The following is a 24,961-nucleotide window of genomic DNA, read 5'->3' as shown; positions in this document are numbered from 1 at the left end:
AAGTACAGTTTAAACTGGATTTCTCCTTCTTACAACCAAGAATCATCTCTAATTAAGATCTTGTAGACTATCTAGCTCAATGCTTCCTAAAATTAACTTCATTAATCAGTCAAAATCCTCAGGAAATAATTTATTAATTAAAATTTTCATTCTTAACACTATAGTGCAGCTGGCCAACTTCTACTGATCTGTCAAACTTTGTTCTAGTGTCAACTACTCAGTGAAGTGTCTTCATCACATTCTGTACACAGCTTCATCAGTTCACATAATTCTCATGGGCAGCATGGCATGGAAGATAAAAGCATAGCAACTAGAGTTAGACCCCCTAACTTAGATGTAAGTTAGATATAAATGTTGGTCCTTTATCAGCTTTGCAGCTTTGGGCATTTTCTTATCTTTTTTTGTCTTGGTCTCCACAGCTATACAATGGGTGTGATATAAAGTTATTTTAAGGCAAAAAGGAGTTAATATATATAAAGATATACAAAAGTGGCACACTTTAGGCACATTCTAATAGATGTTAGTTATTTTATTACTATAATATTATTTTATTTTTAATAGACTGTGAACTCCTCAAGAACAAAGACAGTGCTTACTAACTGAATTTTGCTGATGTTCAGAACATGCTTAGTCCTAGTGAGTACTCATTAAATTATAGTTGAAAGGGTTACATTAGTGGGACTGTATTAGTATTAGTAATTATAATAACAACTAGCATTGTTAAGCATTTACTGTGTGCCAAGCATGGTTTTAAGTGCTGTGCATGTGTTAATTCATATAATGAATAGAGGAGGCAGTATACCACTCAGGGTAATTAACTTGATATTGTAATTTTAAAACTTTGTTTTAAAATATGAGTTTACTTATTGTTGATACAAAACTTAACTTTAATGTTACTGGTTGGAAAGGTCTCCTAGGCAGCATTCCTAACAGTACTGACCCAAACTCTAGTCTTTGAACTTTGTATTACATATTCCTTACAGGGACTTTCAATGTCACTCTGAAATGGAAGAGATAAAGAGGATTTTATCTTATCTTTTAACTAGGGCCACGCCTAGAGATGTGTCTGTTATTTCCATGTTCATTTTATCATTCTGTTGGCCAAAGTTATAGCATGATTTACCATAATAAAAAAAAGGTCAAACTTCTTTTGTGATCATACAATTAAAACATCTGATAAACAGGAAATTTTAAAAATCTTTTTGAGGGGAGGCAAGATTAGCTCTCAAACACATGAGAGATAAAGATGCCTATCACTGGAAAAAGCTCCACTGAAGAAGAACTTGAATGTGTCCTGAAGGATGAGAAGTTGGATTGTTGGAAAAAAGTTTAAGTTATTCCGGGTGAGGTGACTTGTACAACTGAAGATATGAAGGAAGACTTCACCAGGACAGTTCCTATCAGATAGCTGACAGGTGTGAAAACCCAACAATAGACACAGCATGTGGTCATTACAATTACGTAGCAAGTGATGTAGGCATCCTTCTTTCCAGAGAACTCTTTTGACGTAGAACTAAGCATACTGCTGATTGCAGTTTGAGAATGGCATCATTGCATCTGGTTTTCAGATAAACAGATTCGTTATATCCGAATCCAGTCTTCTGTCCAACTTTCTATATTCCACGTAAGATGATCTAATGATCTAGTTTAGGATGATGGCAGTATTTTCTGAAAATTTCTACCTGTGGCCCCAATTCTGAATCCTGATTTTTTTTTTCCCCTACACAGTCTGGTCTTGCCTCTTCATCTAGACTATACTTGAAAATAGAGACTATTCCATATTCTAAGCACAGTGCAGCAAGCACAATAGTTTTTAAAAAAACACTTCTTTATCTTTGATTCACTAGATATTTTTGTAGATATCTGGCACTACAGTTTTTGTTTTTGTTTTTTTCTCTCTGTACAGTCTTCTAAACAGAAGCAACAACATAATCCTTGAATCCTTTCTATGTATTTTTTCTATTTTTCCATCTTTTCAACTGGATAGTGAATGAACAGAAAGCTAAATTTTGACATTTGATGTCATTGACTGGTCCCTGCAATCCATTTTATGAGGTATGGTGCATGGCTGACCATTAGTAAATGATTGATACTTCCTATCTTACCCTGTTCATACAACCACCAGTAACCCACATCCTGTTGAATATGTTGTTCTCTGATATATTATTCTTCACTCTTCTGCTACTTTTGAAGGTTACACATTGTGTCAGCTTGTGTGGGTGTCCAAGTTTGGCTTAAAATTCTAGTACCCTCTTTCTTTCAAGTTTTAAGGCATTTGGGAGAAATGTAACTGCTTCCTTGGAAAGCATCTGCCAAGTGAGGAGATTAAATAAGCAAAGAAATAGAAATGACATATCATGTAAAGCCCAATTCAGGTCCAATTGGGGTGTATCCAAGAAATATATTTCAAAAATAAGTTTCTTATCCATATTAAATTTGTATGGTATGGAGATAAATGACTCTGTATGTGAGAAAATAATTTACATGAACTAACTCTTAATATGAAACATGTTTTCTCTAAAGTTCAAAATAGTTTGGTTGACAAAAAGTCTTTAAAGAATTGCATCTTTAGGTTTCTGAATAAAGAAATCGAAATCTGCATTCCTCTATTGAGTCAATGAGGTCTGACTGAAAGCACCTGAATTGAATTTTGAGGCCACGTGTTAAAAATTTATGTTGTAGCTAGGGACTGTGTTTTGTCTTCACTAATGCAGGGGGTAAAACAAAACAAAACAACAACAACAACAAAAAACAATCAGAGTCCCAAGGAAGAGATAACAAATTGGCTAATGAGGCAGCTTTGTTGTTTTATAAAAAATAAGATTTGACTATCAACCTAAGTAGGTGGGACTAACGAGAAGCCTATAAATGCAGGGCCTCTTTAGGAGCCAGGAGATATCACTGTACTAGGTGTCTTCATTGCATCAGGGTTCAAGGTTGTAGAATTAGGCTAATGGATAAAGCAGGCAAAGAACAAGAAGAAATGTCAGGAAAGGGGCAGGATTAGATTAAAGACTTTTCAAGGGAAAAAAGAAAGGAGGTAGAAGGTTACTACTGAAGCTGGGCTTCTCCGTCTCCCTCTCTGCCCCCCTCCCCCCGCTGTATATACATATATATATTTCCAGAATTTATGATTTCTTTCAACCTTCAACTCATGACCATTTCTTTGTCCAACCATTTGTGAGTAGAGCAGCAGGGTTAGTTTCATCCACATGATATGTGCAGAAATAATAAGCCTCCACAACCTAGTCAAGAAGAAACATGTCAGGGATGCTTTCCTGATGCCACAAGTCCTCCCCTTTTGTATATAAACTATATCAAACTCAGAATTTAAGGCTGAGGATCAGTGATGAAGATACTGATCAATCAATCGAAAAACAGGTAATACTGATGTGATGATTCTAATGATAATCAGCATGATAATGGTAATGGGAGTGATCACAGTATTCAGATTTTCTTTTTTTCTCTCTCAGGCTCCATTTTAAGTAAATGTCATATAACTCATTTAATCTTCACAATAACACTTTGAAATAAATACTATTATTATCTCATATTTTATAGAAAGAAAATGAAGCCAAAAAAAGTTAATTTTTTCCTTAATTCACTAGTTGGTAGATATCAAGGAAGATGTAGTAGTGATAAAAATTTTTCAAAAGCTCTAAACTGAAATAGTTGAGACTTTGTGGAAGAAAATAACACCAACAAGCCTTGTAAATTCCTGTAGTTTTTTGGTTTTTGTTTTTTGTTCACCCCCAAAGTAGCACAGGTCTTCTCAGTGAATCTTTTTTAGAAGACAAACCATTTCAAACCCATGTCTAACAGAGGGATGGAGTTATCTGGAATCCCAGTATCTAAATTATAATGCTAGAATCTGACTAATTCTGATTTTTTTTCTTGGTGTTTTTTACCATTCAGTATAGAATGCAATTCTCACTAATTACAAAAGGATATCGGTAGTTAGTGGATTTTGCTCTCCTTCAGCTAGATTAGGTATGTATCTAAATCCCAGAAATCAAGACTGGTTGGCTTAGATACTCTGCCAGACTACCTCCTTCCATTTTTTCACTTTTTCATTTGATAACCCTGCAGTAAAGACTGAATGCAGGCATTCAGAGATTAAGTTTTATACCTTATTTGTGGTCACTGTTCCTTTGAAACTACCAAGCAGCAGCACTCCTCAGGTTACTAATTCCTTTGAAGTGTGATTCCAGAATAATATATAAATTACTGTTTTCAACATATCTCCTTTCCTGCTATTTTCTTGCTCTTGTAGATTGGCATGTTAGAGGCTAGGCTTCCTCTCACAACTATAAATATAACACCTTGACATTATTATAGATTTTACATCAATATGAAATCTGCCAAGAATGGTGCTATCCAATAAATCTGATGAAAAGAGTTAAATTTCTTTCCACATAACAGGATTGGCAATTAGATTTGATTGAAAAAATGAGTTGTTCTCACTTGCAGTAGAAGCAGCAGATCTCAAGAATTCATATATCAATAAATAGCTAATAACAGGCATTGTATATATCATTAAATAATCATAACAGTTATTCTTCTTTCAATAAGACTGGAGTACCTTGCGTATTGCAACTAAGTAAATCACTGCACTTGATGGTTTCCTGTTTTACTCTAGAAAGCAAAGACTATAAATAATGTAAGCTGTTAGCTGTCACACAACTCATATTATTAGTAGAAGGAATATTTATAGAACCCTAAGCAAACCTAACATGACAGAAAAAGGATGAAAGGAAGACAGCAAAGGCATGGATAGAAATATTAGTAGGAGAAGTAGCAAGTAATACATTAGATGAAATATAATAATACCAAACCTGATTTTGCATAAGCATTCTTCCAGTCAACTCTGTTGATGCCTGAAAGTTGACTTGTACTTCGTCAGATGTTTTTGTGGAAAACTATGTCCTGAGTTTTAGTATTATCACTTGTTGGCTGATGTGCAAAAGTCTGTTTATAAGAATAAAATGTTTGATTAAGTATTAATAGTTCTCTGAAATTGTAGTCAGATTTAACTTTTATTCAGCTGTTCATAACACTATATGGAAATAATAGTAACTTTAAGAATATGAAAGTGAAGAGCCAGAAGCATAGATTCACTTTCATTGGAAATCCAGTCTTTTTATAATTTTATTTCCTTCCTTTCATATCACATATCAACTATCTTCAAAGATGCCTTATGTTTCAACATGATTTCTGAAACTATGGAAATCATGCCTATGTTCTAGGCATAAAGGAACAAGGCAGAATGGCCTGGCTCAACTTTTTCAAGAAGCCTTTCTAGAAGTTGCATAAAACAACTTCTATTTACATTTCATAGGCCAAGACCTAAAGGAGGCTGGAAATATCGTATTAAATGGGCATATTATCATATTTAATAAGATTAGTATTATGGTTTCCTCTTCTAATAATGGCTTAATGTACTGTCTTTGACCAATGCAACCTCTAATAACCATTAAAATTATTCAAGAAAAATCATAGATAGACCGACAGACAGACAGACAGACAGATCATAGATAGGTACATGCATGCACAATATTTGAATGCAATGAAGAGCTGCCAAGGCAGTAAAGAGTTATGGGGCCAACATCTATGGAAGGAGAAAATCCTAGGATATTAACTAGGGATTTGAGGTTGCTGAGTTCCAGTTCCAGTTTTAAGTCAATGGCTGAGAAGCTAAATAAAACTTCTGACAATCTTAGGAATGGTCACAATTTTCCCAAACTAAAGCCTGATAGACCTCAGATTTTTGGTAGTGACCTCAATAAGAGTACAGAGGAATTAGATCAGGCCCTATACTAAATAAAAAACAAATTTAAATAATCTCAATTCCTAGTTGGATTAAGATTATCTGGGATTTGTAGTGCTGTTAGCCTGTCTGCATGTCAGAAACACACGTACTTTTTTTCTGGAGGAAGACAGTTCTATTTAATATCTTATGTATATAAGTTTTCATTTTAGTTTCTGGATACCAATAAAAAACTGCCTCAGCACATAAAAAGTTTGTTTCTTAACGACACTTATAATATGGATGAATCTAAGGTAAAAGAGGTTATGAGAGGAGCCTCTGAGGTACCATGTGGTGGTGGGCAACCAGATTAGGATTAGCTCTGGGGTGTCCATTTGGAGTCTGCCTTCCAGACCACACTGATATGCCTCTAAGGGTCAGACTGGTTTAATAATATTGGTCTAGACTGTTGATTTTTAATATTGGAATAAAAACCAAAAAGTATCCAAAGCAAATATAATCTGGGTGAAAATTACACTTCTTTTATATTTCTCAGACCTGAATAAATCAGTTTCTATTGCAGAGTATTTGCTTTTGCTATAGGTACTTGGGACAATTCTAGTTAGGAGGGAAAAGAAAATAAGGTTTATTAGAGATTAGTAGGACTGAATAGGCTAAATACAGGGCCAGAGGGAAAAAATAGACAGAAAGGTGTTGGTATAGTGGCTTCTGGGAATCCTGTCAGTCACATTTCCATGTCAAAAGTATTAAACTATTGCCATATGTATACATCCAAATCTTACACTCTTTCTCAACACTATCATAAATTTTCATGGTTAAAGTAATCCTAACTAGATCATTTGGACCACATAGAACATGGGATAAAATTTTGGTTTCGTTCTAAATGTCAGGGGAAGTCATTGGAAGGGGTTTTATTTAAAAGATAACTTTGGCTGTTGTGTGGAGAATGGATTTCATCAGCATGAAGGGAAGCAGGGAGACCAGCAGTAGTCTCTGTGAATGCACCCAGCCAACCACTGGGAGATAATTGTGGGTGGAACTAGTGGGTCTAAATGACTCTAATCCATGGCTTATGTCATATATGGGGTTACTTCCTCAGGCTGCATTAATTAACTGTCCTCTTGCCTAATTATTTTGGGGCAGTCATTTTCCCTGTGCAAATGATTTTTGGGAGAATACCTTTTTTTTTTTTTAAGCAGGGAGGAAGCTGAAAATCAAAAGTTCTTATGTTTATGGTCAAAAGTGATAGGAAAGACAGTAGAAATCTTTCAGCTATAAAGATAATTATCCCAAATCAAAGGCATGAAAATGCTGGCTCACTCTTATAAATGTGTTTTAAGTGTTGTAAATCACGTTAACGGTTGCAATTAGAGATGGATTTCCCCCACCTGGGAAAGCTACATGCAGTTTTCAACTACAGAGATGTCCTTTCTCTTTTGAATTCTAGACAGCCATCCTGAAAACTGTAATCTGTTTTTCTACATATTATATGTAAGAAATGTTGTCGAAGTCAACGTCTTAGTGATATAAAATGTAGGAAGAATCATCCCTTGTGCCCGAGATGTGTTTTCTGTTAGGATATTAGGCTGAAATAGTTGAATAGCAAATATTATGAAACTAATTCTGTACCTCCTTTTGATTAGTAGAAAATTGATAAGTGTCATATATCAAAAATTATTTTATAATGTAATTTTTTTTCTCCAACGCTGCTGTAGGACTTTTAAGATTATTTTTAGAAGATCTTTGCTTCTACTTTCATCACAGAATGTGAAAGAACTATGTTTTAACATTTTTTTATCTGGAGTTCTTAGTCATTCTTTATTGTAAGCCTTTGGGATGTCTTTTATTTGTAAAGTAAACTCTAAAGCGACTTTGAACAACCTCTAAGAACCATTTGGTTTAAGGACCAAGAAAAACCTTTTCCACGTTCTCATTTTATGGACTACTGATATATCTATCCATTATCAGTGCAATACTTTATGAGCGTGACTTTCATCTAGTCATTAATAAACACTGAACAGCCTTTATGTTAAGTTTCAGGCATGCAATAGCCAACAAAACTGATGGGATTCTTGCTCACAGGGAGCCTTCAGTCGAGTATGAGCAAAAGTCCATTTATCCAAGTTCCCTCGCTCTACTGAGCTCCTAGTAAGATATGAAGAAGATACCATGCTCTGTATTTGAATTTCTGTTTTATTTTTAAGATGAAAGTCTGATATTTCCTCTGTGGCTTTAGACTTGCATGTGCATTGCCTGTCGGCCAGGTGTCAAAGTCATGTCTTTGAGATATTGGCATCTAAATGGTTTTACAAGATTTTAAAAAATGAGACCCAAAGACTTTGAGTTCAAATTCTTATTCTGGCAATATTAGGCACTTAAATATATGTGTGCTAATGTACATATGTGTGTATATTTACCTATACCCTTTGTGCCTGTTCAGTAACCCCTAAAAGTGGATCAGTATGATCTATTTGCAAATGAGAGAGTAGAGACTGAGAACATAACTTGCCCTGGCCAAACAACCGGCAAGTGGTGGACCCAGGATTCAGTCTCAGGACTGCCTGCTTCAACAACGTGAATCCTCACCCTCCACTCCCCCACACCACTGTCTCTGTGGCTTCTGTCCTTTTCAGCCCCCTTCCACTTATCCTTGTGGAATAAGGAAGCTTTCACCTATTTTTCATCCGCAGACCAAAATTATACTTTTGATGCCTCAAGTTACTTTCTAGTTTTGACTTTATCTTTAGGAAAGAAAATCAAATGGGAAATTAAGCTAAGGCTAGATATTCAACTTAAATTGTATGTGTGTGTACTTCTGTGTATATAATGTTTCAAGTTATAGGACCAAAGTACACAAGCCTCAAAATTGAGAATCCAAAGATAGTGTTACAGACTAAACTGTGTTCCCCCACAGTTCATATCTTTGAGCCCTAATTCCCCATGTACCTACATTTGGAGACAGAGCCTTTAAAGAGGTAATTAAGGTTAATTAAATCATAATGATGGGGCCCTTGTCCAATAGGACTGCTGTCCTTAAAGAAGAGACACAAAGTTTGCACATGCACAGAGAAAAGGTCGCATGAGAACATACTGAGGAGGTAGCCATTTGCAAGCAAAGGAGAGAAGCCTCTGGAGAAATGAACCCTTCTGACACCTTGATATTGGACTTCCAGCCTTCAGAACTATGAGAAAATACATTTCTATTGTTTAAGCCAACTAGTCTGTGATATTTTGTTCTGGCAGCCCTGGTAGACTAATACACATAATAACACTATAAAACGAAGACAAAGAAAGAAAAAATGACAACTGTCAGAAGGATCTTAGAGAAAAGGAAGAAAAATATTGGTTTTAAGTACGAAAGAGAGATAATAAGTGGACAAAATAAAGGAGATAAAATGCCATTAAAGGCAGCAACATCATAGTTACTGGTGGTAATTAAACACTTTGATGCATACCATTTAACAAATTCCCTGTCTATGGGGTCATTCAGAGTCAAGGTTCTTCAGCTCAGGCACTCTACGTGGAGTTTAGAACTTCCACCACCCTGATGTGACTGCCAAGAGATTGTCCTAGCCTAGGTATGTGATTCATGCTCTTCCCTGGCTCTCAGCATTAGATGGTAGCCGAGCTTCCTTGTGGTGAGCAGAGGGGTCTTGAGGGGCTATTCACAAAGGTGCTCTGCCTGGAACCCCAGAGCACAATCTATCACACAAAAGAGAGATCTCTTTCTCTTGAACAGTCATCAGCCGAATCTCTTGACCAATATTTGTTAGGCCCTGGGATGCTTCTCTGATAGGTCCAGTCTCCACTAGACACCACGGTGCCAAGGCTTGAAAATCGAAAGGCTTCCCCAGTAGGGTACATGTTAGGAAGGTCAGATATCTCACTGAACAACAAGAAATTCATTTTAATACCTGCGGCTGGCTAAGGAATCACTCTAGCATATTTTAGTTACAACTTAGAAGCAGTCTTTTGACTCAACATTAATGAAGTTTCTAAATAATAAACAAACTAAGATTTATCACTTGTCCAAAGGTTGACACTGCCATTATTCTTAATTACTCCTTAACTCTCACATATTATTCACTGTGTCCTCAGAGAAGGGAATTGGGCAGAATAAATTCTTCCTGAGGTTACATCTTGAATACTTGGATATCTACCCTGGATGGTTATTTAAACTAAAGTATTTGCTGGGAAAGGTGAAAGCATGTTCTGATAGGCAGTGCACTTAAAAAAAGAAACCTTTGAGATTCTATTGGGGAGCTATCACACCCTTGAAATTGCAAATCAAAAAGACAGTTGTTCCACATTTAGCTCTGGTCTTTAGTTACAGAAAAGTGAGGGAATTGAGGAACAAGCACCTCTCTCCATCAGGATTCCAGTTGGTGTATCCTGGTGGACTGGGAGAGAAACTAAACATTCTTGTTCAGCACAGCAGTCTGCTACTCTGGAAATACCACGCTGATAGAAGTGAAAGTGTTTTACTGTGTCCCATAGTTGTAAAACATCTTGCTAATATTATTCTCCCAGAAGCCGTAACTTAGATGCCCATTTTGAATAATTGCAATATCATTAGCTTCTATGTATTGGATAGCTTACGTACACCAGGCACTGTTTTGAGTACCTTAGCATTTTGATTCATATAATCCCCACAACAGTCCTGAGAGGTAGCTGTTATCCAAATTTTACAAATGAAGAGACTAAGGCTTAGGAAGGTAAAGGTTGTGAGTTCCTTATAGATTGAACCATTGATGTTGTATCACACACATGTTGAGTGTGAAATAAAGTGGCATAATTAATTTGCTGGGATATATGATGGAAGGTACAAGAAATACTTTAATAAGGGTATTGTCAGTGGGAAAATATCAGATCTATAGATGAGGACTGACTTGTGAGACCACCACAGGTATTAAAATAGATTTCTTGTTATTCAGTGAGATATCTGACCTCTCACCACTTACCCTACTGGAGAAGCCTTTCAATTTTCAACCATTAGGAACAATACAAAAGAGATTTTATACATAGGTCAAAATACATCTTGGTTTTAAAACAGTGCTTTAGTGTTGGAATGGGCTTCCAAGGTGATTTGGTCCAATTAAATGCATTGATATCACTTATGACATCACAAGTGAATGGCCATGTAATGTTGGCTGAAATTCTCTCACATAGTTTCTTACATCACTGTCTGTTTGTAGATGATTCTGGCTGTCCACTTAAGCTGACCATATTTACCAGTATATACCTTCTGCTCTTTGGCTTTTAGCAATAACAAACAAGCCAACTTCTTCCTCCCTATAGCACCCTATATATATTTGATAATGAATCTCTTGTTAGTGTCCTGTCATCCCTTTCTTGTACCTGAAGAGATGTCTTCCTCCAATATTCTTCTTTCAGCAGTTTCCAAACCACTCACCATCTTGGTCACAGTACTTTGAAATCTGTAAGCCTTAGAAAGTTCCTTCTTAAATGCTCCCAGGAAAGCAGGGTTACTGATGTTTTGTACCCACATTTGCTACACCCTTCTCTGAGTACAATAAGAGTAATATTTCCTAAGAACAGTTCTGATTACTTACTTAAGTGTACTTACAGAATACTAGCAAATGAACCTGAATGCAAGCTTGAAGAAATGAGTGGTTTTCTGCGGCTTCCTTCAGATCATTCCCCATGTTTGGAAAGAAGTAAACTCATTTAAAACAGAAACAAAATTGTGTGATCCAGAATCATGTAACCAATTCTAACTTGCCTGAAATCCCTCCCAGAATTGGTTTCCAAATGTACCTGAACAAGGTGTGTCAGGATCCTGAAGATCCTCAGAGGTAGAGGGAGCAGAGAAATTGAAAAAGCTCCTTGTGTATATTAGGGCTTTACCTATACTCCACACCCAATGTGTCTGGATCGTCATGTTCTGAATCCACAGTATTTGGCTTAGCACCAAAGGGTAATAAATTTGTCACTTCATGGCAAATACTATCTACTGGGTTGGCAAAACAGAAAGCATAATCTTGGTAAATCTTTTGTTTGCAAAGTTGTATTTATAGTAACAGCTGTGGCAGGGTTTTTTATATACCATGTACAAACAAGGATAAAGACTCCATTTTTTTTTTTTTTATTCAGAGGCCAGGGGAACATGGGGAGAAAGAGGGGATGTCTGTGGTTTGTGCAGTAAGAAAAAGTATTGAGAAAGAAAAACTGGAAACTTGGGTTGAATGATCTAAAATCTTCTAAGGGAAAACAATGAAATATTCTATCCCTGGTGAAATTTTTATGATGTCATTCAGTCTTCCAAGGTAGCTGACAGGGACATGGGAGGTGAGTTCTGGGTAGACAATCACAGAACTAGAAGACTTGGATGATTCCTCTTTTCTATACTGTGCATTTTATTGAGCAAATTTGAATGTGTTTGGAAATTGGTCAAGTGTACATTGCTGCACAAGTATCCATAATGATGCTTAATCCAGTTAGCGAAACTCCAATGCAGATTATCTGCGTACTTCATGAATTATTATCTTCTTATGGCACCCAAAGCCCTCCAGGATGATGCTCCAAAGCACCTTCCTCTAGGGTCATGCCCACTGGGTACCTCAGGGCATCAGAACCTCAGCAATGTTTCTTCTTTGCAGTTTCCTGAACATGGTAGTCTTATTCATACCTCCAGCTTTTGTCCTTGCTGCTCTTTCACCACACAGATTACTGCATCTGATCTCCTTCTATTGAAAATTTACTTATTTTTCATAGTCAGCATCAATGATATAATGTCAATGGAGCCTTTCTTGAATTTTTAATAATTGCATGACTTATAAAGCTTCTATTAGGTAACAGGCATTGTATGAAGTGTTAAATATATTATTTTTCTTAATCTTTATATCCATCCCAGAAAATTGAGTATTATTTTTTCTATTTTAGGACTGGGACTGGAAGCTTAGAAAAGTGTTACTTGTTTGCCCCTATTGTCATCAAGCTTATAAGGGATGACTTAAACTTTGGACCTAGATCTGCAGACACAAGAATCAACACATCATTTTTGTCCTCTATCACCTTTTATTATTATCCCTCCCTCTATTTATACTTCCCCCAAAGTACTTGTGTCTCTGTTTAGTACGTATTCCAACTTTAAACATAATTCATTGTTTGCAGGTCCTTATCCTTGCTCTGCTATAAGCAGTTCTCATCTCCTCATCCTCCCTCTCAGTTGGAGAAAGAGTCATACCTAATATGTATTCATTGAATTCAAAATAAGGACCAATAGCTAAGAATTTTGCTTCTGGTTATGATGTAAAAGCCTAAATCAGAGAAACTCACATTAGTAGAAATACAAAAAGAAGTCATTTAGCTTAAAGGAAAATAATCCCAGATGAAAGATGAAGCAGGTTAACGTAAAAAGGAGGATACAAGTAGATCTAAATAAATAGAGACTATTTAAGACCATAAGAATAATGGTTTTTGAGTTTTAATATATGCTGAAGGTAGGGTTGTAAAGCCTTTTCATTGCTGGGAAAATGATAAAAGTAATAATTTATTATGTACCCTGATAAGACAAGCCTAATATGGAAGTGAATTAAAGAAATGTATAACAAGCTAACTATTAGAGGGGAAATGAAGTGATTTTTAAAATGCATAATTATTTAAAAAGAAAATAACTACAAAAAATATGTAAACATACATAGAACTAAAATTAAGATGGTAGAGTTAAGCCCCAGTGTAGTACTAATTAATTTAAAATAAAGTTTTCGAATTAAAACAAGGATAGAAAATATTTTAAAAAGCAGAAACTAAACTAGCTAAATTCTCATTTTAAGAAATACTTTTAATATGTAAGAACATAGGAAAGATGAAAATAAAAGGCAATAGAAAGACAAAAGCTACATCAAGCAAATGCCAACCAAAAAGAAAGCTAATATTGCCTAACTACTATTTAAAAAGGATATATTTATGGTCAGAAATAATTTGAGTTAAACAGAATATTTAATGATGATAAAAGGGTCAAACCAACAGAAATATGCATTCATCCTAAACCTAAATGTCCTATTAATATGTCCTGAAACGATACATAAAATGAATGGTGATGATTAGATCATAGCATTGGATTTCTCCTCCTGACTTTTTCAGTGATTTGATCATTTTTCAGCAAGTCCACAGAAGGAATTTAATTCTGAATGCTTCACATTAAAGGTGGCTTCTGTGACATTATTATTGCTATTAATAGGAATATTTTATTATATATTTATACATATGTAAATATATATGCACACACATATGTGGAAAGTGTGTGTGTGTGTAATGCAATTGAATAAGGTACTAAGGTACATAGGCCAAACAAAAGTGATCCCTATTTGCAAGAGAGTGAAACAATTTTCCCAATCTTCAACATCTTATATGACCAGATGACACACAGTATATGCAGGCCTATGCAAGCTTTATATGAGTTTCTTGGGATGATGATATTGGATTAAGATGGTCTTTTAATAATTGGATACCTTACCTTAATATTATTTTAGTTATTAATTATTGAATAGGCAACACATGTACATTGACCAAAATTCAAAAGAAAGAGGTGATACAATGAATAGTGTGCTATTTTGTTCCCAGATTAACCAGTTCTTTTCCTTGAAAACAACCACTAATGTCTTTCTTGCTTTACAAAGATATTTTACACATTCAATAATAACATTTAGTCATTATGTATATATGGAATTATTATTGATATATATGTAATATATATTATATATTCAGATATATATATGGACCAAGGGATATATGTATGTATGTCTATATGTATATGTATGTGTCTCTTTTTTTTAACTCACATTGCTTTATCATGATGGAAAGGTGACTTTTTCATTTTCCCATAATTTAAAAAATGACTTTAAACCTCTCTTCTTTCCTCCCTCCCTTTTTCCCACTTCCTTTCCCTTCCTCTTCTAAAAATACCATTAAAAGTCTCCCAGTAAGATGATTTCATTTGCTATTTTCACACAATTTCCACTTAGTTCCCATATAATTGTAGGTTTCTCAGAAAGGTTGAGAAGCTTGCCTACAAGACTAGTCTGTACACTCCCAAAGCTACCTGTGTAATGGACTTTAAACTACCTAAGATGTAGGGCTTTCCCCTAGCCTATTCAAATTTGCATATTCTCTCATCCTTGCACCCCTTCATGGAAGCAATGCTTCTCAGTGTATTTATTACATTGGTCCAGGATCTGCCCCACAGCTTGGCTTTCAGACCCCAAGAGGCCAGTATCTAAGTAAACACAGCAGAAATTCTCAATTGGCAACTGGCAGAAATTTGTCACCTACAGTGTGACCAAAAAAAGTTGGGAATAGTATGGCAGAGACTACACTGCCTTAGTGAATGAAAGCAAGCAGTGAGTAGAATTTCACTGAGAAGAAACTCTATTCATAGTTCATTTGTCTTATTTTTTCATTTTTTTTCTTAGAAATCCTCCATAGTCATTAATCAGAAATGCAGTGAGAAGGGATAAATTTGGGAGTTTGAGATTTGCAAATGATAACCACTACATATGAAAATAGACAAAAAATAAATTTGTTCTTTATAGCATAGGGAACTATATTCAATATCTTGTAATAACCTTTAATGAAAAAGAATATGAAAAGGAATATATGTATATACATGCATGACTGAGACATTATGCTGTACACCAGAAATCGACATATTGTAACTGACTGTACTTCAATTAAAAAATAAACAAAACAAAACAAAACAAAATGTAGTGAGTAATGGAAAGAAATAACCCTTTCACAAGGAGTAATCATGTTAAGCCATTCTGTTATATTTTCTTTTGGCCTTTTCTATGTTTTAAACACAATTTATTTAGTATTTATTTATAGAATATCCACTAAGTGCCTGGCATTATGCTGCATATAGTTATGACAATATTATGTGATCAATTTTAGAGACTAAGATTTTTCATTTAATTTTACAATTTAACATTTTTGTTATTACACTCTCTGTTACAAGTTGTATCTATATTTAACATAAAAATTATTGTTTTGAGAAAATGTATAGTGATTTTTTTATGCTACAGTACAGCATAATGGTGAAAATAATATTCTTTAGAACCAGAATGAACTCAAATCCTGACTCACCTCTTGATTAACAATGTAAATGGGGGCAAGATATTTCGCCATTTTTCCTCTTGGGTAAATTGAAGCCAATCTATATATATAATGTACGTAAGCATTCATCACATTGAGTTTTTGTGAACATAAGTAAGTTTTAGTGAAATTCTTCTACATCACCAGGCTGAACCTGACTCTTTGTCTTCCTTTTGGCTACATCCAAGGTACTAATCAGAGCTGAGGAAAATCATCCAACATGGATGAATGGGACCATACATTCATTGTCATCATTTGCAAGTGAACCTTCACAAGGGCTGAGCACTATTGGTAGCACCCTAGTTACAATCCCCTCAGCTTCTCACTCTCCTATTTTAATTGATGCACTGTATCCATTCCATCTTCTATCTCATAAACGACAATGCAGGAGTTGCCCATCTCGAAACACGAACTGCTCTATCAATGCTCTGGATCCTAACTTCCTTTCAGTCCTGGAGTATCTCGTCTATGTCTCATATCTTCAACTGCTGCCTCACTACTCCCCATATTTCACCAACCAGAAGAGCATGGAAAAGTCTCTTCCAGTTTTTATTAAAAACAAAGAAACCAAAGCCAAAACTAAAACCACAGCAACTACTTTCAAGCCCATATTTCCCTCCAGCTACTTCCATCTCATTTCTTATTCACCTCCTGTGAATCTCTCAAGTAAACTGTCTTCACTCTCTTATTCCTCTTTTTCACATTTCATTCCCTACTAAACCCACTTGAATATGTATGTAACCCTTTCTACTTTAGTAAAACTGCTCTCACAAAAGTCCATGATGACCTTGCCTTTTGTTAAGACAACATGCACTTCTAGATCCTCATTTTAATTAATATCTCAAGAGCATTTGATACATTTGAACATATCCTTTTAAAAAGATTGTTCCCTTGGTTCTGCTAATATCAAAAGCTCTTGGTTTTCCTCCTTTCAAGCTGCTCGATATCAGTCTTCATTTCCAACTTTTTTTTCTTACCTGTCTTTTAAATGTCTACTTTAATTTACATATTTTTCTTACTTATTTATTAGTTGCATGCAGTTCTAGGCTTAATTATAGCCCCTCAAAATTTATAAGTACTAACTCCCTGTACCTCAAATGTGGCATTAAGATAAAATGTGATCATATGAATGGGTCTTAATCCAATAACTGGTGTTGTTTTACAAGAAGAGAAATAGGAACACACATATAAATAGGCATGGAGGAAAGACAAGATGAGGACACCATGGGAAGGCAGTCATCTTTAAGCCAGGAAAAGAGGCGTCAGAAGAAATCAGCCCTACCAACATCTTGATCTTAGACTTCTAGACTCTGGAATTACGGTTGATGTTTTAGTAAGGGTTAAGCCACTTCTGGTTTGTCCTTCTTCTTCATCCAGGGACTTCCCTGACTTTTCATTCCAGTCCTGGTATATCTCTGTTTCCTCATCCCACAAAAGAACGAAGGATATTCAGTTCCGCCATTTTAATGTTTTGTAATTTGCTCTTTAGCTCCTTTCTTTGAAGCTCCAATAAGGCAAGAGTCTGAAGAAGATCCAAAATGTGTGCTTGAGGCAGGGGGCTCTCCCTCTGGTAAAGTTTTGCCTATGAAGTATTAAAAAATTAAAGGGCCTCTTAGCTCAAACTTACTGAGCATAGTCTCATGTGAAAACCAGCTGCTCTTGCAAGACTCTATCTGTGGCCAAGGGTTTTGTTTTTCTGCCAAGGGTTTAATGATTTTTTTCTGACCATTTTATTAGATCTATATGAACCAGACTTGATACTAAGTTCATGACCAAACTCTACAAAGACCCCAGTCTGCAACATGGCCAGTGATGATAGCCAACTCAACTTGGGTTCCCTTGCCTTTAGGATTTCAATTCATTTGCTCCTATTGCTTCGATGGTGCTCTGATTTCTTTAAAATATGATTTGTATAGTTTACACAGTTTCTCCTGATTGTTTCAGGGGGTACATTAGGTGACTAATACAATCTACTAAGTCTACATGGAAGCAGAATGCATATCCTAGGATACCAAAGTTTAAAGCTTCTTGGGATTTAAGTGTAGGTGCTCTTTTGCTTCTACATGTTTCCTGGATGATCTCATCTTGATGATCTCATCTTTATGAGACTTTTACATTTACTTTACCAGACCAGACCCATCTTCTGAGCTCAATATAGTCACATAAAATGGCCTCTATAGCATGCCTTTGTTGATTTTACAAAGCATCTCGAACTCTACAAATCCAAAATCAAACACCTGATTATTTCCCTCAAGTGGGACTCATGCACATTTTGGTGAACAGTAACATCGCGCAGCTTTAGTGTTTCCGTTCACTTCCCAGAAGCCTGAGTCTTCTTTAACTTCTCCCTCCCTTACACCCCCAAACTGAGACACAAGTTCATTATTTTAGCACTTAAACATTTCTTCACTCCATCCAATTTTCTACATGCATACTGCCTTCATCATTCTTGCCTCCATCATTGCCCACTTCAAATTTTGCAATAGCTACATAGTCCTTCCTGCCTCTATTCTTGCTCTTCACAATGCTAAGAAGTGTCTGTTTTGTCTGTTCAGGCTGCTATAACAGAATACTGTAGACTTGGTGGTTTACAAACAGCAGAAATTTATTTCTCACAGTTCTAGAAGATGGAAAATACAAGATCAAATTGCTGGTAGTTTTAAGCCCACTTCCTGGTTCTTACTATATTCTCATAAGGCTGAGGGCTGAAAGAGCTCTCTAGGGTCTGTCTTATAAGGGGACTAATCCCAATGACCCATGATTTAACCACCAAATGGCCCCACCTCCTAATACTATCCCTTTGGGGATTAGGTTTCAACATATGAATTTTGGAAGGGGACACACAAACATTGTCTTTATCAGTACTCATTTAATACCTCATATATAATGGTTTCCCTGCTAAAATTCATTTATGACTTGCCATTCTTCATAACAGTATATCCATAATATTTAGTAAAGGCATTAAGACCTTGTGTGATTCAGCCAGTGTCTATATAGCTAGGCTGATTAGCAACACTCTCTGCTTTACTGTGCTCCATTCACCTTCAGGTTGAGTGTTTTGGGATTTTTTTGTTATTGTTAATCCATTTAACTTCTCTCCACTTCAAAACTTTTCATATATGTTGTTACCCTGACTTAAACACTTTTCTCCTCCCTATATCACCAAGATAACTCCTACGTATTTTTTGGTTCTAAATATAAATGTCATCTTCTTGGAAGACTCTTTCATGAGTCTCCATCCTAAAATCAATATTTCTCTTTCATACATATTATACTACCCTTTGCTTCTGTATTGCACTGTCAAGAAAATGTTTCTTTTTTTTTTTAAAGGAAATTTCCAGCGTGGAAAAAAAAGAGAAAATAGTATCATAAAGCCCTACATACTCATCCACATTCAGAAACTGCCAACTTGTGGCCAATTTTGTTTCATCTCTACCTGTATACCCCCCTCCCCTCACTTTGATTAGTTTGAAATAAATTCTATAAACATTACAATATATATGTTTAAAAGATAAGAATCTCTTACAGATCATGCCATTGATCACATCTAAAAATCTACAGTATTTTACAGTATTTTCATAATACTATGAAATACCTAGTCATTATTTCTGTACTCTTGGCCCACATTCTCTCCTTTATACCAGTTTGTTTATTTGAATCAAGATTCAAACCATGAACCGGAAGACAAGAATACATTACAGCAGATCTTAAATATGTTTTTATACATGATTCTTTTATTATTTGTCTTGCCATTTATTTTTTGAAGAAATCATGAGTTATTTTCCCTGTTAATTTCTCCACACTATGGATTTTTTTAATTGTACCCTTATAATGAAATTTAACATATTCCTCTATCCTCTATATTTGTTATATTTGTAGTTAGATCTAAAAAGTTATTCATATTTGTTTTTTTAATGGAAGTATAGTCAGTTGGAATGTATGTACAGTATGTACACTATGATGTACAGCATAGTGTCACAGTCATGCATATATATATACATATATTCCTTTTCATATTCTGTTTCATTAAAGGTTATTACAAGATATTGAATATAGTTCCCTATGCTATAAAGAACAAATTTATTTTTGTCTATTTTCATATGTAGTGATTAACATTTGCAAATCTCAAATTCTCAAATTTATCCCTTCCTACCCCCTTTCCCCCAGTAACCATAAGATTGTTTACTATGTCTTCAAATCTGTTTCTGTTTTGTAGATGAGTTTCTTACTGTCTTCTTTTTTTTTCCTTTTTTTTGATTCCATATATGAGTAACATCATATGGTATTTTTCTTTCTTTTTCTGGCTTACTTCACTTAGAATGACAATCTCCAGGTCCATCCATATTGCTGCAAATGGTATTATTTTGTTCTTTTTTATCATGAGTAATATTCCATTATATAAATATACCACAACTTCTTTATCCAGTCATCTGTCGATGGACATTTAGGTAGCTTCCATGTCTTGGCTGTTGTATATAGTGCTGTTATGAACATTAGAGTGCATGATTCTTTTCGAATTAGAGTTCCCTCTGGATTCATATTCAGTTTTGATCTTTTGGGAAAACTATGACTTAGGTGGTCTCATGTGTTTTCATCAAGAGGTACATTTTTCTGTTTTTCCTTCTTCTGTGAGATCAATTTTCATTGATTGTTTTGTACAATTATTACACTAGGCTATTGCTCTATTGTATGTTCCACAAGGGCAGGAAATGTTCCTATCCTGTGCCTAGGATGTAGGCCCCCATCTGAAGGCTCTAGAGAATAAGCCATGGGCTGAACTGATAAACAAGCTGTGAGAAATGTTACGTAGCCGGCTGGATAAGAGATGGCCTATTTAATGTATCCAGTATGGATGGCGGGATAGCCAATGACAGGGAAGATCCTCAGAGGAGGACAACCTAAGACAGACACAGCTGGCTGGATAAGAGATGGCCTACTTAATGAAGTTTTGTGACGAACTTTAAAACAATCTGTCCTTGATCATGTAACATCCTGTTCTTACTGCAGGAGCCTGGAAACCTGGAATCTGGGAACCTAAATAGCTTAAGATTATTAACATTGTTATAACTTAGATGGTATGTGAGGCATCATGCGTGTCCTATATAAACCCTTTGATAAGAATCAATAAAGAGAGAACTGCTTCGCTTCTCTCCACACGGTGTTCGTGTGTACATGATATCACGCCACCAACATAGTAGGATACCTGTCACACATAATGTGTTCAATGTATCTTTAATTGACTGAGTGAATGAGAATATAGCCTGCTGTTTTAATTTATTGCATTGTCATGTAGTGTTTGCCTCCTTATGTATTTTGGGTTGCTGCAGTGACAGATCCTTTTAGGTAACTTCCTGGGCTGGACTGAAATTTTTGTAGCATTATATATCAATGAATTTTTGAATGGATGCTTTCAGTCAGCTGCAAAATTTCACATGCTATAGAGAAGTATCAGCTGATGAGGATCTCAAAGCATAGAAACTTCCACAATTTGATCACTCTTAATCTGAGAGTGGTGATCAAGAAAGTAACTCTATACACTTTTCTGCTGTAGCGTTTTTCATCCAAACTGCTCCTAATTAATCCATGCTAGTGCTGTTGTGGCTTCTAAATCTAAAAAAAAACTAGACTGGAACATCTTGAAACTAAGTTTATGATAGGAGATGTCATTTTGTCGTTAACAGTTTAATATGCTCAGTTAACTCTAATGGTGCTTTTTCCTTTCTTAATCAGACGTAAAGTATTTCTATGACTGAAGATAAAAGTAAATTTTGTGTCTTTGTTGCTTCTGTTGTTTGATCCATATGATATCAACTTAACACAAACATAATATTTTTTCAACATTTTCTTGGATATATTTTATTTTCTGCTTTTCTCTTCTTTGCCTACAAAGACAGGACCAAGTGCAAAAGAAGCCTACTACTCTGCTATTATAGGCCCATTCCACATTAAGCTGATAAATCATGTGAGCAGAAGTAATTTGTCAAACGTACATTTATTGGAACCAGAATTACTTTATGTGAAGAGATTGCTGGATCGGTTTGCAAACTCTTACTAAATAATTCATCAAATCCTGATTTGCTAGAAATATAATACAAAAGGAACACATAACAATATTAAAGTTCTCCTGTCTTATAATGGTATTTTGAAGGAAATGTGATTACTTCTCATTGCCATACCATAAATACCATTATGTTGAATTCAGTAGTCAAATATGCACAGACATATTTCAAAATAGACATAATAATCAGTGATTATATTTTATGACTACTCTTGATTTCAAAAATATTTTCGATCATACCCACAACCCCTTCCCACATCTCTCTCCTGCTGATGAAGATAAAATAATAATAATAATCCTCTTTGATAAGGACAGAACCTTTAGTTGTCTCCTGAGTTCCTAATTGAACTGCAGTTACAGAGGAACCATTTTTTACTTACCTCTGAAATGTTGTATTCAGGAATATTTTATTCTGTGTTCTGTAAAAGCCACTGGGATCTCCCTCTAACCAACCCTTGAAGTTAAAATTCATTAGTCTACCTGAAAGTTAAAGGAAAAAAAGTAAAGTACTTTCAAAAATTATTAAAATTCCTGCCACTGAGGAATAAGATAACAAATCTTTATGTTAATAACTTTGTTACATTAAACTTAAGGATTGGTGATGAGCATATATCCCCTTTGTAAAAACTCTTTGAGAAATACTTTCTCAGCTTCCCTTATAAGACTTATTTCTGAATCTCTTAAATTTTGTTCAACTTTAAATCTTATGAACTCTATAATTTACAAACTAATCATATATTTTTTTTCCTTTGGCTCTTAGGCAACTGTAAAGACAAACCTTAGCCCATTTAGCATTTCAGCATAGTTTTTTTACGTATCTTTTGGATATTTATCACCCTTAACTTGAGCTGGGATTTAGTTTGCTGAATTTGTTTGTTTGTTTTACAATCTAATATTCTGTAGTATTAGTAAAATTAGAAATGTAAATCCCATGGTATCTTATTGAACATAGTCACTGCCTTCAAACTAGTTGTAAGAATATTGTATTTTTATTCTGTGTTTCATTTCAGCTTATTCTATCAAGTCTGTGTTTTTAGAAATTTATTTTTCTGTTTATTGAGTTTGGTGTTTCAGTTTCACAATTTGTATTTTTCTTATTGCTTGATAATTCCTAGTACTTTTTGTCTGTTCTTTTGTTTTGTTTTTAAAATTACTTCAAGACTAGTCTCTTACATATTTTCTTTAGTTGTTTTGTAGTAGATTTCATTTCTTATGCTGTCTTACTTTAATTGCCTTAATTTATTGCATGCTGATGACAGCTATGATTTTCATTATTTGTCTAACATGTTTTCTATAATTCCATAAATTTTTTACTATTTCATGGATGAGAAGGACACGTCAGCTAGTTTGCTATCTTGATTCAGTTTTGTTTCATTAATCTTTGTGTTTATTCTTTCACTAATAGTACACTCTGATCACTTTAGGTTATATAAGTCTTGAAGTTGAGTAATGTCTGTCCTCCATCCTTATTATTCCTCTAAGTATTTTTTTGTTTATGTGCTTTTTGGTTTTTGCCTTTCCATATAAATTTTAGTTTGTTGACATCTACAAAATAGCTTGATGGGATTTTGATTGGGATTGAATTGAAGCCATAGATCAAGGTGGGAATAATTGAAATCCTAACAATATTAAGTCTTACAATCAATGAATATGGACTATCTCTCCATTTATTTAGCAGTTCTTTGATTTCTTCACCAGAGTTTTATGGTTTCTCACATATTTATTCTAAAATAATATTGTGTTAAATTTATTCTTAAATATTTCATTTTGGATGTTAAAGTAAATGATATTGTGTCTTTAATTTCAATTTCCAATTAGTTTTTGCTGATAAAAAGTAATGGACTTCTTAATATTAATCTTGCATCCTGTAGCCTTTCTATAAACTTTTATTAGTTTCAGTAATTATTCCTTGATTCTCTGGGATTGTCTACATAGACAGTGATGCCATCTGCCGACAGGAATAGCTGAATCTGTTCCTTTGCAATTTGTACATTGTTTATTTCCTTTTCATTTCTCATTGCATTAGCTAGGACTTTCACCTACAGTATTCATCAGAAGTGGTAAAAGAGTACATCCTTACCCTGTCCTCAGTCTTAAGAGGAAATCATATCATAAAATATGATATTAGCTGCATGTTTCTATAGATGTTATTTACACATTGAAGAAATTCCCTTCTATTCATAGTTTGTTCAAAGTTTCTATCATGAATGAGTGTGGGATTTTGTCGGTTGATTTTTCTGCATCAAATGGTATCATTATGTTTTTTCTTCTTTAGCCTGTTGAGGTGATGGATTATATTAATTTATTTTGAATTTTGAACAAGTCCTGTACACCTGTAACAAATCACACTTGGTCATAGCGCATAATTATTTTAATACATTATTAGATACAATTTGACTGTTTTCTTGAGATTTTTGCATCTATGTTTAAGAAATATTGGTATGTAATTTTTCTCTCTTGTCATGTATTTATCTATTTTTGTACTAGGATAATACTGGCATCATAGAATGAGTTAGAAAATACTGCTTTCTGCTTATATTTTTTGGAAGAGACTGTAGAGGATTTCTTAAATGTTTCTTATCAAATATTTGGTGGGATTCATCATTGAAACCATTTTATGAGAGATTATTAATTGATTAAATTTATTTAATAATTATAGATCTATTCAGATTATCAAGTTTTCCTTTTGTGAGTCTTTTTATTTTTTGCCTTTTAAGGAATTAATTTATTTTACTTGCTATCAAATTTGTGGACGTAGAGTTGCTGACAGTATTCCTTTCTTATTCTTTTAATGCCCGTGGAATAAATATTTTTATTTGGCATTCTACTATAAGGACACGCTGTCCTTTATCCATTATTTATGTTTTTGTGTATTTATTTTTGAAAATTCTCTTTCCCAATCTTAACCTTCCAACAGCCAGTCTCCTTCCAGAAGCAACCAATTTTATCACTTTTTTCTGTATCTTTTCAGAAATACTTTGTAAATAAACTAAAACTAGATGCATATTACTGTTTCTTTTCCT

General features: G+C 34.6%; 1 long non-coding RNA gene across 2 annotated transcripts in view; it reads left to right on the top strand.

The window, feature by feature from the left end:
- The window catches only part of LOC140699422 (uncharacterized), a 123,543-nt gene that overhangs the window by 25,874 nt on the left and 72,708 nt on the right, over window positions 1–24,961 (top strand). The window lies entirely within an intron of this gene.

This window comes from Vicugna pacos, chromosome 11 (assembly GCF_048564905.1).
Source record: "Vicugna pacos chromosome 11, VicPac4, whole genome shotgun sequence".
Lineage (NCBI taxonomy): Eukaryota > Metazoa > Chordata > Mammalia > Artiodactyla > Camelidae > Vicugna > Vicugna pacos.
The sequence above is the reverse complement of the archived record's forward strand: the minus strand, read 5'-3'. Positions and strand labels throughout refer to the sequence as shown.